Genomic DNA, 12675 nt, shown 5'->3' with positions numbered 1-12675 from the left:
TTTTATTAAAAATATTTTTCTTTATTTTTTCTACTATATTTTTTTACTTTTTTTGTAAATTTCTCAAATTCTATTTTACTTCCATCATTTCATTTTATTCTATTGCAGTGTGTTCATTTTTTTCAAATTTTCAAATATTTTCCTTTTTCTTCTTTTTCTTTCTTCCCCTTTTTCTCTAATCTATCAAGCTCCTTTCAACAACCAGAGCAAAGCACACATAGGATCTAGCATCATTTATTTGATTTTGTGTGTGTGTGTGTGTGTGTGTGTTGTTTTTAATTTTTTAATTTTATGTTTTTTACCTTATTACTTCCTTTTCTCCCTTCAAAATGACAAAACAAAGGAATTCACCCCAAAAGAAAGAGCATGAATAAATGACAGCCAGGGATTTAATCAACACAGATACAAGCAAGATATCTGAACCAGAATTTAGAAGCACGATAGTAAGAATACTAGCTGGAGTCAAAAACAGATTAGAATCCCTCTCTGTGGAGATAAAAGAAGTAAAAGCTAGCCAGGATGAAATTAAAAAATGCTATAACTGAGCTGCAATCTTGAATGGATGCCATGGCAGCAAGGATGGATGAGGCAGAACAGAGAATCAGCGATCTAGAGGACAAACTTATGGAGAATAATGAAGCAGAAAAAAAGAGGGAGACTAAGGCAAAAGAGCACGATTTAAAAATTAGAGAAATCAGTGACTCATTAAAAAGGAATAGGGGCACCTGGGTGGCGCAGTCGGTTAAGCGTCCGACTTCAGCCAGGTCATGATCTCGTGGTCTGTGAGTTCGAGCCCCGCGTCAGGCTCTGGGCTGATGGCTCAGAGCCTGGAGCCTGTTTCCGATTCTGTGTCTTCCTCTCTCTCTGCCCCTCCCCCGTTCATGCTCTGTCTCTCTCTGTCCCAAAAATAAAAAATAAAAAACGTTGAAAAAAAAATTTTTTTAAAAAAAGGAACACCATCAGAATCATAGGTGTCCCAGAAGTTGAAGAGAGAGAAAAAGGGGTAAAAGTGTTATGTGAGCAAATCATAGCTGAAAACTTTCCTAACCTGGGGAAAGACACATACATCAAAATCCAGAAAGCACATTTATCTAATGTTGCATCCCATTAGATTCAACAAAAACTGACTATCAACAAGGCATATCATAGTCAAATTCACAAAATACTCAGGCAAGGAAAAAATCTTGAAAGCAGCAAGGGAAAAAAGTCCTTAACCTACAAGGGAAGACAAACCAGGTTTGCAGCAGACCTATCCACAGAAACTTGGCAGGCCAGGACAGAGTGCCAGGATATATTTAATGTGCTGAATAAGAAAAATATGTAGCCAAGAATTATTTACCTAGCAAGGCTGTCATTCAAAATAGAGGAGAGTGAAAAAGTTTCCCAAACAAAAATTAAAGGATTTGTGACCACTAAACCAGCCATGCAGGAAATTTTAAGGGGGACTCTCTGAGGGGAGAAAAGATGAAAAAAAAAACCAACAAATAATTAAAGACCAAAAACAACAAACAATAGAAAGGACCAGAGAACACTACCAGAAACTCCAACTCTACGAGCAACATAATGGCAATAAACTCCTATCTTTCAGTACTCACTCTAAACATCAATGGACTAAATGCTCCAAGCAAAAGACATAGGATAACAGAATTGATAAGAAAACAAGATCCATCTATACGCTGTTTACAAGAGACCCACTTTAGACCTAAAGACACCTTAAGATTGAAAGTAAGGGGATGGAGAACCATCTGCCATGCTAATGGTCAAACAACAGAAAGCCGGAATAGCCATACTTATATCAGACAATCTAGACTTTTAAAATAAAGACTGTAACAAGAGATGAAGAAGGGCATTATATCATACTTGAGGGGTCTATCCACCAAGAAGACCTAACAATTGTAAACATTTATGCTCCAAATGTGGAATAACCCAAATATATAAATCGATTAATCACAAACATAAAGAAACTCACTGATAATAATACCATAATAGTAGTGGACCTCAACATCCCACTTACAACAATGGACAGATCATCTAATCAGAAAAATCAACAAGGAAACAATGGCTTTGAATGACAACTGGACCAGATGGACTTAACAGATATATTCAAAACATTTCATCCTAAAGCAGCAGAATATACATTCTTCTCCAGTGCACATGAAACGCTCTCCAGAATAGATCACATACTGGGACACAAATAAGCCCTCAACAAGTACAAAAAGATTGAGATCATACCATGCATATTTTCAGACCACAATGCTGTGAAACTCGAAATCAACCACAAGAAAAAATTTGGAAAGATAACAAATACTTGGAGACTAAAGACCATCCTACTAAAGAATGAATGGACTAACCATGAAATTAAAGAGGAAACTAAAAAGTACATGGAAGCCAATGAAAATGATAACACCAAAGCCCAAAACCTCTGGGACACAGCAAAGGCGGTCGTAAGAGGGAAGTATATAGCAATCCAGGCCTTCCTAAAGAAGGAAGAAAGGTCTCAGATACACAACCTAACCTTACACTTTAAATAGCTGGAAAAAGAACAGCAAATAAAACCTCAAACCAGCAGAAGACAGGAAATGATAAAGATTAGAGCAGAAATCAATGGTATCGAAACAAAACAAAACAAAACAAAACAACAAAAAAGAAACAAACAAACCCAGTAGACCAGATCAATGAAACCAGAAGCTGGTTCTTTGAAAGAATTAACAAAATTGATAAACCACTAGCCAATTTCATCAAAAAGAAAAAGGAAAGCCCCAAATAAATAAAATCAAGAATGAAAGAGGAGAGATCACAACCACCACAGCAGAAATAAAAATAATAATAAGAGAATATTATGAGCAATTATACACCAATAAAATGGGAAATCTGGAAGAAATGGACAAATTCCTGGAAACATATAAGCCACCAAAACTGAAACAGGAAGAAATAGAAAATTTGAACAGACCCATCACCAGTAAAGAAATCGAATTAGTAATCAAAAATCTCCCAGAAAACAAGAGTCCAGGGCCAGATGGCTTTCCAGGGGAATTCTACCAAACATTTAAGGAAGAGTTAACACCTATTCTCTTGAAGCTGTTCCACAAAATAGATATGGAAGGAAAACTTCCAAACTCTTTCTATGAAGCCAGCGTTACCTTGATTCCAAAACCAAAGACCTTATTAAAAAAAGGAGAACTATAGACCAATTTCCCTGATGAACATGGATGCAAAAATCCTCAACAAGATATTAGCCAACTGGATCCAACAATACATTAAAAAAATTATTCACCACGACCAAGTGGAATTTATACCTGGGATGCAGGGCTGGTTCAATATCCACAAAACAATCAATGTGATCAATCACATTGATAAAAGAAAGGACAAGAACCACATGATCCTCTCAATAGATACAGAGAAAGCATTTGACAAAATACAGCATCCTTTCTTGATAAAAACACTTAACAAAGTAGGGATAGAAGGATCATAAGTCGAGATCATAAAAGCCATATGTGAAAGACCCAATGCTAATATCATCCTCAATGGGAAAAAACTGACGGCTTTCCCCCTAAGGTCAGGAACAAGACAGGGATGTCCACTCTCAAAACTGTTATTCAACACAGTATTGGAAGTCTTGGGCTCAGCAATCAGACAACACAAAGAAATAAAAGGCATCCAAATCAGCCAGGAGGAGGTCAAACTTTCACTCTTGGCAGATGACAAGATACTTTATATGGAAAACCCAAAAGATTCCACCAAAAACCCACTAAAACTGATTCATGAATTCAGCAAAGTTGCAGGATATAAAATCAATGCACAGAAATCGGTTGCATTCCTACACACCAATAATGAAGCAACAGACAGAGAAATCAAGGAATCGATCCCATTGGGGGCAGAGTAAGACCAAGGCTAAAGTGCTCTAAAGACCTTGCACTTGGGAGGAATGGGGGGGGTCATCAATATATTGTTTAACATTAGGTATTGTTAATTAAATGTGCATGGTAAAACTTCAAGGATAATGACTAAAAAAATGAAACTGGAATGTATACATTTCACTCCAATAGAGAGGTAAAGGTAGGAAAACAAACACATTGAAAGATTTTTAAAAGGCTAAGGAAGGAGAAAACAGAAACTAGGGATACCTAGCTGGCTCAGTCAGTACAGTATGCGACTCTTGGTTTCAGGGTCATGAGTTCAAGCTCCACATTGGACTAGGGGCCCCTTCAAACCAATAAACAAACAACAACAACAGCAAAAAGAGCAGGACTAATAGAAAAGGATAAACAGCTCAAGACAAAAATGCACAAAAACTGTGAACTGGCATTTCACGAATGATGAACCAGCTACGGTCAAAAAACACAGTGAGAGGCTTACACTCTCTGGTGACCAGGGATCTGGAAATGAAGACCACAATGAGACATTACTTTCTCCCCATTTGACTGGTAAAAAGTCTGATGTCTGGTGCTATTAAATGTTGTTGAGGATGTGGGTCAACAGAAACTGAAAATTGCTGGTAGGAGAGTAAATTGGTTCAAGCACCATAGAAAGACAGTGGGACATTTCTTTGTGAAGATGAACCCTGGCACACCTGTGTCCTAGGAATCCCGCCCCCCCCCCCCCACCCCTGGATTCGAAGAGGAAGCCTCGCAGGTGCACCTAGAGATACATGCAGCTTGAGGACGTTCATGATAGCACTGCTTACAATTGCAGAAATGCTGGAATAATGTGGGTGAGTCTAAGACATGTGATACTGAGTAAAAAAATCAAGTCTCAGGGACTAGATAGAGTCTGATGCTCTTTTTATAAAGTGTAAAACCAACAAAAGTAAATAATATCCATGTGTGTATCCATACTAAGAGTAGTGGATGAAACCCACAAAATTCAGGAAGCCTCTGGGGTGCAGAGGTGAGGAGGGAGAAGAGAAGAGGGGGGCTCTGGAATTTGGATTTTATTTGAAGGTAACACAGGACGGGACTTGTTTCCAGGGAGAAGGCTGATGTGATTGTACTGTGTTTTTAATTTTTTTTTAACATTTATTCACTTTTGAGAGATGGAGAGAGACTAAGCATGAGTGGGGGAGAGGCAAAGAGAGGGGGAGACAGAGAATCTGAAGCAGGCTCCAGGCTCTGAGCTGTCAGAGCAGAGTCCGACACGGGGCTTGAACCCACAAACTGTGAGATCATGACCTGAGCTAAAGTCGGACGCTTAACAGACTGAGCCACCCAGGTGCCGCAAAGTTGTTTTTTTTTTTTTTAACACAGGAAGGTAAGTGTAGAGGCAGGGAATTGTCACACCTGTAAATATTCAGGCTTTTCCTTTTCTGAGCCCCATTTTCTCCCTCATAATGGTGAGAGGAAACCTTCACTATGTGTACCAGATGCTCACTATGTGTAATAGCTCATTTAATTTCCCTAACAAGCCAGTGAGGTACGTGGTTATTATCACACTTGTTACATCCATGAGGAAACCAAGCACAGAAAGGTTAAGTGACTCACCCAAGGTCACACAGCTACTCAGTGCTGAAGCTGATATCCAAACCAGCCTGTGCTGAACAATGAGGGGATGGAAGTGACCCAACCAGGTGACAAGTCCTGCTGTGGCGGAGGCCGTATGTGTGTGTTCATGCTGTGGTCCCCACCTGGATACTCAGAAAGTCAACCACAATTATTGTCACAGCAGGGTTTGTCAGAGGGGCAGGGAGCAAGGATGGGGGAATCCCAGACAACCTGGGTTCAAATCCTGGCTCTGCCACTCACTCACTCACTCACTCACCACAGCCCTTGGCCTCTCTGAGACTTAGCTTTCTCACCTGTAAAATGGAGATTGCTCAAGTTGTTACTTCTAGGGGTGAGGTGAGGGATCAGAGAGAAAAAGCTGCGAGTGGCCTGGTCTTAAGGGCTTAAATGTGGGCTGTTACTGGTCACCTGTCCACAGATGTCCTTGGCACTCTCTCCAGGCAATCTCTAACAGGGCTGGGCAGATGGCAGGCCCTCCACAGTGTAAGTGAACGCCTGGTCCACCACTGGACACATCATAGATTCTGCGGGCTGTGTCTAAGAACAATTTGATGGGAGCCTCAGCCTAGGAGCCAGGAGGTCAGTGTCTGGGGTGAGGGCGAAGGTGGGCTCCCCAGCTGGCAGGTCACCGCCAGGGTGGCCAAGCCAGGCTCTTGGGTGGTCATTCTTTTTTTTTTTTTTTTTATGTTTACTGTTTGACTTTTGTGGTTCTTCACATCTTTTTTTGTTTGTTTTTATTTATTTTTGTGAGAGAAAGAGAGGGGGGGAGGGGCAGAGGGAACCGGGGACAGAAAATCCGAAGTGGGCTCTGCAGGGACAGCCGCGAGCCCAATGCGGGGCTCAAACTTACAAACCGTGAGATCATGACCTGAGCTGAAGCTGGACACTTACCCAACGGAGTCATCCAGTCTCCGGGATATCTGGGGTGGTCATTCTTATGGCAACCACCAGGGGTCACCGTTGGCCGTGTCTGCCTTTCTCCCTGGTCCCAGCTCCCTCAGGTGGCCTGCAGAGGGCAGCAGGGGCAGCCACCTTCCTGCTAGCTGCAGGGTGGGGCATTGGCAAAAAGAGTGCATTTGAAGCCCTGACCTACTTGGCTTCCATACCTCCGTTAAAGAAGAAAATTGGTAAGTCTGCCCATCCAGATGTGGGTCTGTCTACCCGTCTCTGATCCACCAATCCTTTGTCTTCACCCGTCTGTTTGTTCATCCATCTTTCTGTCTGTCCATCCATCCATTTTTTTCCCTTTATTTTCCATTTGTTCATCATTCATCTGCCCCCTCATCCAGCCATCCACCGGACCATCTAGCCATCCACCTGTCCTTCATTCATCCGTCTGTCCACCTGTCCATCCTAATGTCTGTGCATCTGTCTATTATCATGCTTTTTATTCACCCATGTGCCCCTTCATTCATCCATCCATCCATCAATCCATCCATCCAACATCTGTCCATCTACCCACTGTATATCCCACATGCACTGAGACCTTCTATAGAGCCAGACCTTGCTCAGTCCTGGGTTTCCCCATGAAGGGAGGAGGTACAGTTCCTGCTTCCAGCACCCCCCTGCCAAGCTCACCATCTGGTGGGACAGAAGACAAACCAGGCAGTGATAAAATAGTATGATGTATGTGGACAGACTTGGGGGTTTGGCAAAAATGTCACATTTCATTATTATTAATTTTTAATTCACATTAGACCCTAATACCCCCTTCCCCTGCCTGGGCGGGACATTCAGTTTGTCATTTGTGGAGAAGCCCTTGAGTTCAATGAAAATCTGGGAGGCTTATGTTGCTCCTAAAAGAAAATGGGGGAAAGACCTTCACCCTTCATCATCACTGCTGGAGCCCATGGAATCTCTTCTATCGGCTCTCTCCCTGCCCCTCCCCAGGCTTTCTGGCCCAGGGAAAGCTTTGCTGGACGGAAGCTGACAGGCTGCATCTCAGAGGCACCCCAGACCTTCCTTCCAGCTGTCCTCAACAGTGGGAGCCTCTGGTCTCTGGCAAGTCCTGGCTTCGTTCCCTCATACCAGGTGCCTGGTTTGCAGGAACACCAGCCTCCCCATGGCCCAGAGCCTGGAGCCTGTGGGCTTGGCTGCTTCCTTAGGCAGGGTGTTGGGGCAGGGTGGGGGTGTAATCCAGCAGGGAGGGAGGCTTCTTGTGAAAGGGGGCTTCTAGCTGAGACCTCAGTCTTGAATAGGGTGAGACCGGAGGAGGGGAAGAGGTGTTTTGGCCAAAGGCTTGAGGTTGGGGGGGTGGTGAAAAGGAGAGAGAGAGAGAGAGAGAGAGAGAGAGAGAGAGAGAGAGAGAGAGAAGCAAGTGGGTTTAGTGGGCAGGGTGGCAGTGAGAGAGGCAGGAGGGAAACCAGAGGAAGGAGAAGGGGCTCGGTCACGGAGCTTGGGCAGCAGGGAGATATTGAAGGCCTTTGACCAGGAGAGTTCTTGATCAAGTGGTGTTTCAAAAAGGTCACTTCAAAAGGGCGGAGACAGGTTGGAGGGACAGCCAGGGAGGAGCAGCTGTCTCCGGTTGTCCTTGGGTGGACCCGAGATGATGCTGGGCCTCCCCACCCCCAGTGGTGCTGATACAGGTACAGAGAGGGGGTGAGGCTCTGAGAGGAGTTGCAAGGAGGACCCGCAGGGTAGAAGGCCTGACTGGATGCCGTTTAGGGTTGGGAGGCATCAGAGCTGATACCTGGGGGTCCTGGGTGGTTGGAGTGGCCTGTCTGTAACTGCGGTGGGGCGCACAGGACGGGAGAGCAGGTGGTGTGTGAGGCAGTTTTACTGATTTAATCATTTTTAAACATTACAAAACACCGTGGATGTAGAGATATACACACAATTTAACAAAAAATGATAAAAGCCTATCCCCATGTAACCACCGCCCCCAGAAACCCCCCGCCCCCTTTCTCCATTACACACCTCCCTGAGAGAGACATCCTGACACTTAAAAGAATCGCTTCCTCACTTGTATTGATAGTTTTACCACCTGTATCTGCATGTCTAAACAATAGTTTGGGTTTTGCCTGTTTGGCAAGTTTATCTAAACAAAAGCCCACAGTCCTTCAACTCACCTGTATTTGTAGGATTCACCCGTGCTGTTCGTTGTGTGTAGTTTGCGTAGATACAGTTTGCGCATGTGTAGATACTGCGCATGCATGCGTCGGTAGATACAGTTTGCGCATGCGTAGATAGTTTGCGCATGCTCATTGCTACAAGTCACGAACCCAGTAGCGTCTTGCTGGGTGCGTTGCTTGCGATTTCCCGCTATTGTAAGGATGCGGGAGCCTTCTCCTACGTAGATGGTGGCACACGTACGCACGTTTTCCTCCAAGCTATGCATCTAGGAGCGGAATTTCTGGAATACAGGTCACATGTATCTTCAACCCTACTGCGTGATACCGGTGTTCTGAAGTGGTTGAACAAATTTCCCATCCAGCCTGGATGCACGTTCCTATTGCTCCCAATGCCACACTTGGCATAGCTAATTTCTGGCCATCTGCTGGGCATGGAGGGATATCTCACTGGTATTACAAGTGTTTCTAAGGCAATTAATGAGATAGGGCACCTCTTCATGCATTGATGGGCCAGTTGGATTTCCTTTTTTTTTTTTTTTTTTTTTAAGTGTTTATTCGAATCTTTTGGCTGCTTTCTACTGGGTTGTCTGTCTTCATAGTGGATACCTCTGTTGCCAGTGTCCCTGTGACTTCGGCCACTCTGTGGTGAACAAACCTCCTGCTGTCAGAAGGCCAGCCTTCCCACTTCTACCTCAGGGTCTTCTCCAGCATTGTGGAAAAGACTGGAATGGCAGGATGATAGCTGGAGAGGTAGTTCGGTCTCCCGACGTTCTCGCAAACAAGTCTGGTGCTCCCTAGGGGTTGTGGAGCCCCCACGGCCTTCAGTAGAGACCTGATGATGCCCTTATATTGGGGTGTCTGCTTATCCTGTCTTGCTCATTCCAACCTTCACTCCTACCTCTGGTGTCATCTTCTAGATACACTGTTGCACCCAAGCCCTTGTCTCAGGTTTACTTCTCATCTTTTTCTTCTTGATCAGTAGGAGATATTTATATATTCCGGACACAACTTCTTTGTCAGTTTTTTTTTTTTTTTTAATTTATTTATTTATTTTGAGGGAGTGAAAGAGAGTCCAAGTGGGGGAGGGCAGAGAGAGAAGGAGAGAGAGAATCCCAAGCAGGCTCTGTGTTGTCAATGCTGAGCCTGATGCAGGGCTCGAACCCACAAACCGTGAGATCATGACCTGAGCTGAAATCAAGAGTCGGATGCTCGACCGACTTGAGCCACCCAGGCACCCGTCCTTTGTCAGTTATATTATTGCAAATGTATTCTCCCAGTCTGTGATTTGTCTTTTCACTTTTTCCCCTTGTAGTCTTTGGATGAACCGAAATTCTTTAGTTTAATGTAATGAATTACACTTTTCCTGTATGGTTAGTGCTTTTTGTGTTTAAGAACTCCTTCCCAGCTTCAAAGTCAGGAAGACATCTTTCTGTATTATTGTCCAGAAGTTTCATAGTTTGTTGCTGCCAGGTCTTTAATTCACCTGCAGTTGGTTTTCGTGACTGGTATGTGTTAAGGTAAAATTTTGGTTTTTTCTCCTGTATGGACACCCAAGTGTCCTAGCACCATTTACTGGAAAGTCAACTCTTTCCACAATGCTCTGAAATGCCACGTCGGTCATAAACCAGGCAGCCACATATGTGTGGGACCGTTGGTGTGTGTACCCCAGTCTGTTTTTTTATGTCCCAATTAAGTTTTAGAATTTTAGCTGGATTTTGCACATTTCTGGTTAGATTTATTTCTAGGTACTTGGTATATTTTGAAATATTATACATGGTGGTTGTATTAGTGACCTATTGCTATGTAACAAATCACCCCAAAAAGTAGTGGCTACAATAAGAAACATTTATCATCTCCAGTTTTCATGAATCAGGTACCTAGCTGGATGGCTCTGGCTTAAGGTCTTTTGTGAAATCGCTATTAATTTGGTGGCTGGGGCTGAATGCTTGACTTGTGGAGGGGACCTATAGGGCTGTCTCACAACATGGCAGCTGGCTTCCCCTGGACAGGAGATTTGAGAGCACCTAAAATGGGATCCACAGCCTTTTAATAACCTAATATCAGAAATGACATCGCATGATTTCTGCCACATTCCGTTCAGTCGAAGTGAGTTAACAAATACAGCCCAAAGAAGTGGAGGGATGGCATAAAGGCGTGACTACCAGGAAGCAGACAAATTACCTAGCGTTTCCATGCCTTAGTTTCCAGATCTGCAATATGGGGATGGTCATAATGGTAACTAGCTCATGGAGTTAATAGGAGAACACACAGGTTACTAAATGCAACGTTCTTAAGAATGTGCCTGGTGTGTACCAAGTGGTATAAAATCTGTTTTAAAAAATGGGATGATAAAAACTGTCTCATGTACCTCTGCAGGTTAACTGAAATCGTGGACACAATATATTTTTAAAATGTTTATTTATTTATTTTGAGTGAGAGAGAGAGAGAGTGAGTGAGCAAGCACGAGCGGGGGAGGGGCAGAGAAGGAGGATGAGACAGACAATCCCAAGGAGGTTCCGCACTGTCAGCACGGAGACTGACATGGGGCTGGAACCCACAAACCATGAGATCATGATCTGAGCTGCAATCAAGAGTCAGACGCCCAGGCGCCCCATGGACACAATATTACTGCTGTTCCTGCTCTGTTAATCTAGTGTGATGTCTTCATTTTATAGATGAGAAACTGAGGCCCAGAGAGGGCAGAGCTTCAGCCAAGGCCACCCAGCAGGCCACTGGCCCCCTGACCTGGAAAGCAGCGCTCCAGGGTTCTAGCCCAGCTCTGTCACCAGTGACTGGTTGTGTGACCGTGGCCTGGTCTGTTTTCTCTGGACCTCGGTTTTCCTGTTGGTGAACCAACAAGGAAGGCTGGTCATTCCTCCACCTGCTCCCAGCTCCATCAGACCAGTGGAGGACACTATGACCAAGCCCCAAGGCTTGTGCTCAGAGGTCTGGGGCTAGCAGTTGCTGAGGTCACTCAAGGACCCACAGGCACTGAGGACGTGCAGTGGAATGGTGAGTGGAAGCTGCCTTCTGGGAATCCACAAGCTTGAGAGCCTGTAGCCTCAAACCAACTGCTACCATACCTAGAGCATTTATGAAGGTGTTACCCACCAGCTGGCCTGAGTAAGCAGTTTCCCACGGGGAGGGGCGGGTGACAGGGCCACGGCTCGGGGTGAGAATTTGCTGCAGCCCTTTAGTTAGGTGGCCTCAGGCAGGCAGGCCTTCTCTGGGCCTCTGAGACTTCGGTCTTGCCTTCCGTGGGTTGAGGCAGGACACCAGGTTTCGGGCCTTGCACTCTGCCTCAAATCAGTCCCTGCCCTTCTCTGGGCCTCAGTCCCCCGTGGAAGAAATGGGATAGGGGACAGCGTAGATAAGGCTCCACCTGACCTGCCCACCAGGCATGTGTGACTGTCCCTCCTAGCATGTGGCCCTGTCTCCACCGGCCGCCACTGCAGGGGAAAGGCAGTGCTGAGTGTGAGCACAGGGACCCCGGCCAGACCACCCTATGGTCTGAGCTCTCCGAGGGTCAGTGCTCCTCACCCGGGCACGGAGAGCAGCACCCACACGGCGGGGCTCACGGGGTTCCCCGGGCCTGGCACAGTGTCCGTGCTCCGTATGACAGAAAACAATTCCCACCCCACCAGTGCCCCTCCCTGCCTCTGCCAGGCCTCAGGGGCTGGAGTCCGTTCCCAGGCCTCTGCAGGCCCCAGGCCTCCATCCCAGAGGGAGTCAGAACTCAGAAGAGGCCTTGGCCCCAGTTCCAGAGCAGGTGCTGGAGTCTCCTTCCCAAAGCCAGGGCTTCCATATCCTGCTGGGCCTCCAGGCCAACCCCCAAATTAGTTATCATTTAGTTAGGGCCCCCAGTCTGCAGGCAGTTAATTGCTCCCATTAGCAAAACAGGAAGACCTTAATGAACAATTAATGGATAAAACCGATGACTTCCAGAGCAACTTCTTTCAACAGAGACTGATTTTATTAACCACTTAGTCACTTGGACAAAGGCTGATATCTGCGGATTTGCATCCTCCAAGATGCTGGGAGGAAATACAGAGTCAGTGCTGTGCCAAATGGTGTGGTGTGCAAATCCCACCTCATCCAGTCTTATA

The 12675-nt window shown here is 45.2% G+C and overlaps 1 protein-coding gene across 1 annotated transcript in view; it reads left to right on the top strand.

Moving 5' to 3' along the window:
• Positions 1 to 11231: 11231 nt before the first annotated feature.
• Positions 11232 to 12675, top strand: part of ADGRG1 (adhesion G protein-coupled receptor G1) — a 56418-nt gene continuing 54974 nt past the window's right edge. The window contains exon 1 of the mRNA XM_086689336.1: positions 11232 to 11581. The gene's annotated coding sequence lies outside the window, so the exon portion shown is untranslated. The remainder of the gene's footprint in view (positions 11582 to 12675) is intronic.

This window comes from Puma concolor, chromosome E2 (assembly GCF_028749965.1).
Source record: "Puma concolor isolate L17-30 chromosome E2, mPumCon1.1.hap2, whole genome shotgun sequence".
NCBI lineage: Eukaryota > Metazoa > Chordata > Mammalia > Carnivora > Felidae > Puma > Puma concolor.
Note: the sequence above shows the minus strand (reverse complement) of the source record. Positions and strands in the feature narration are given on the sequence as shown.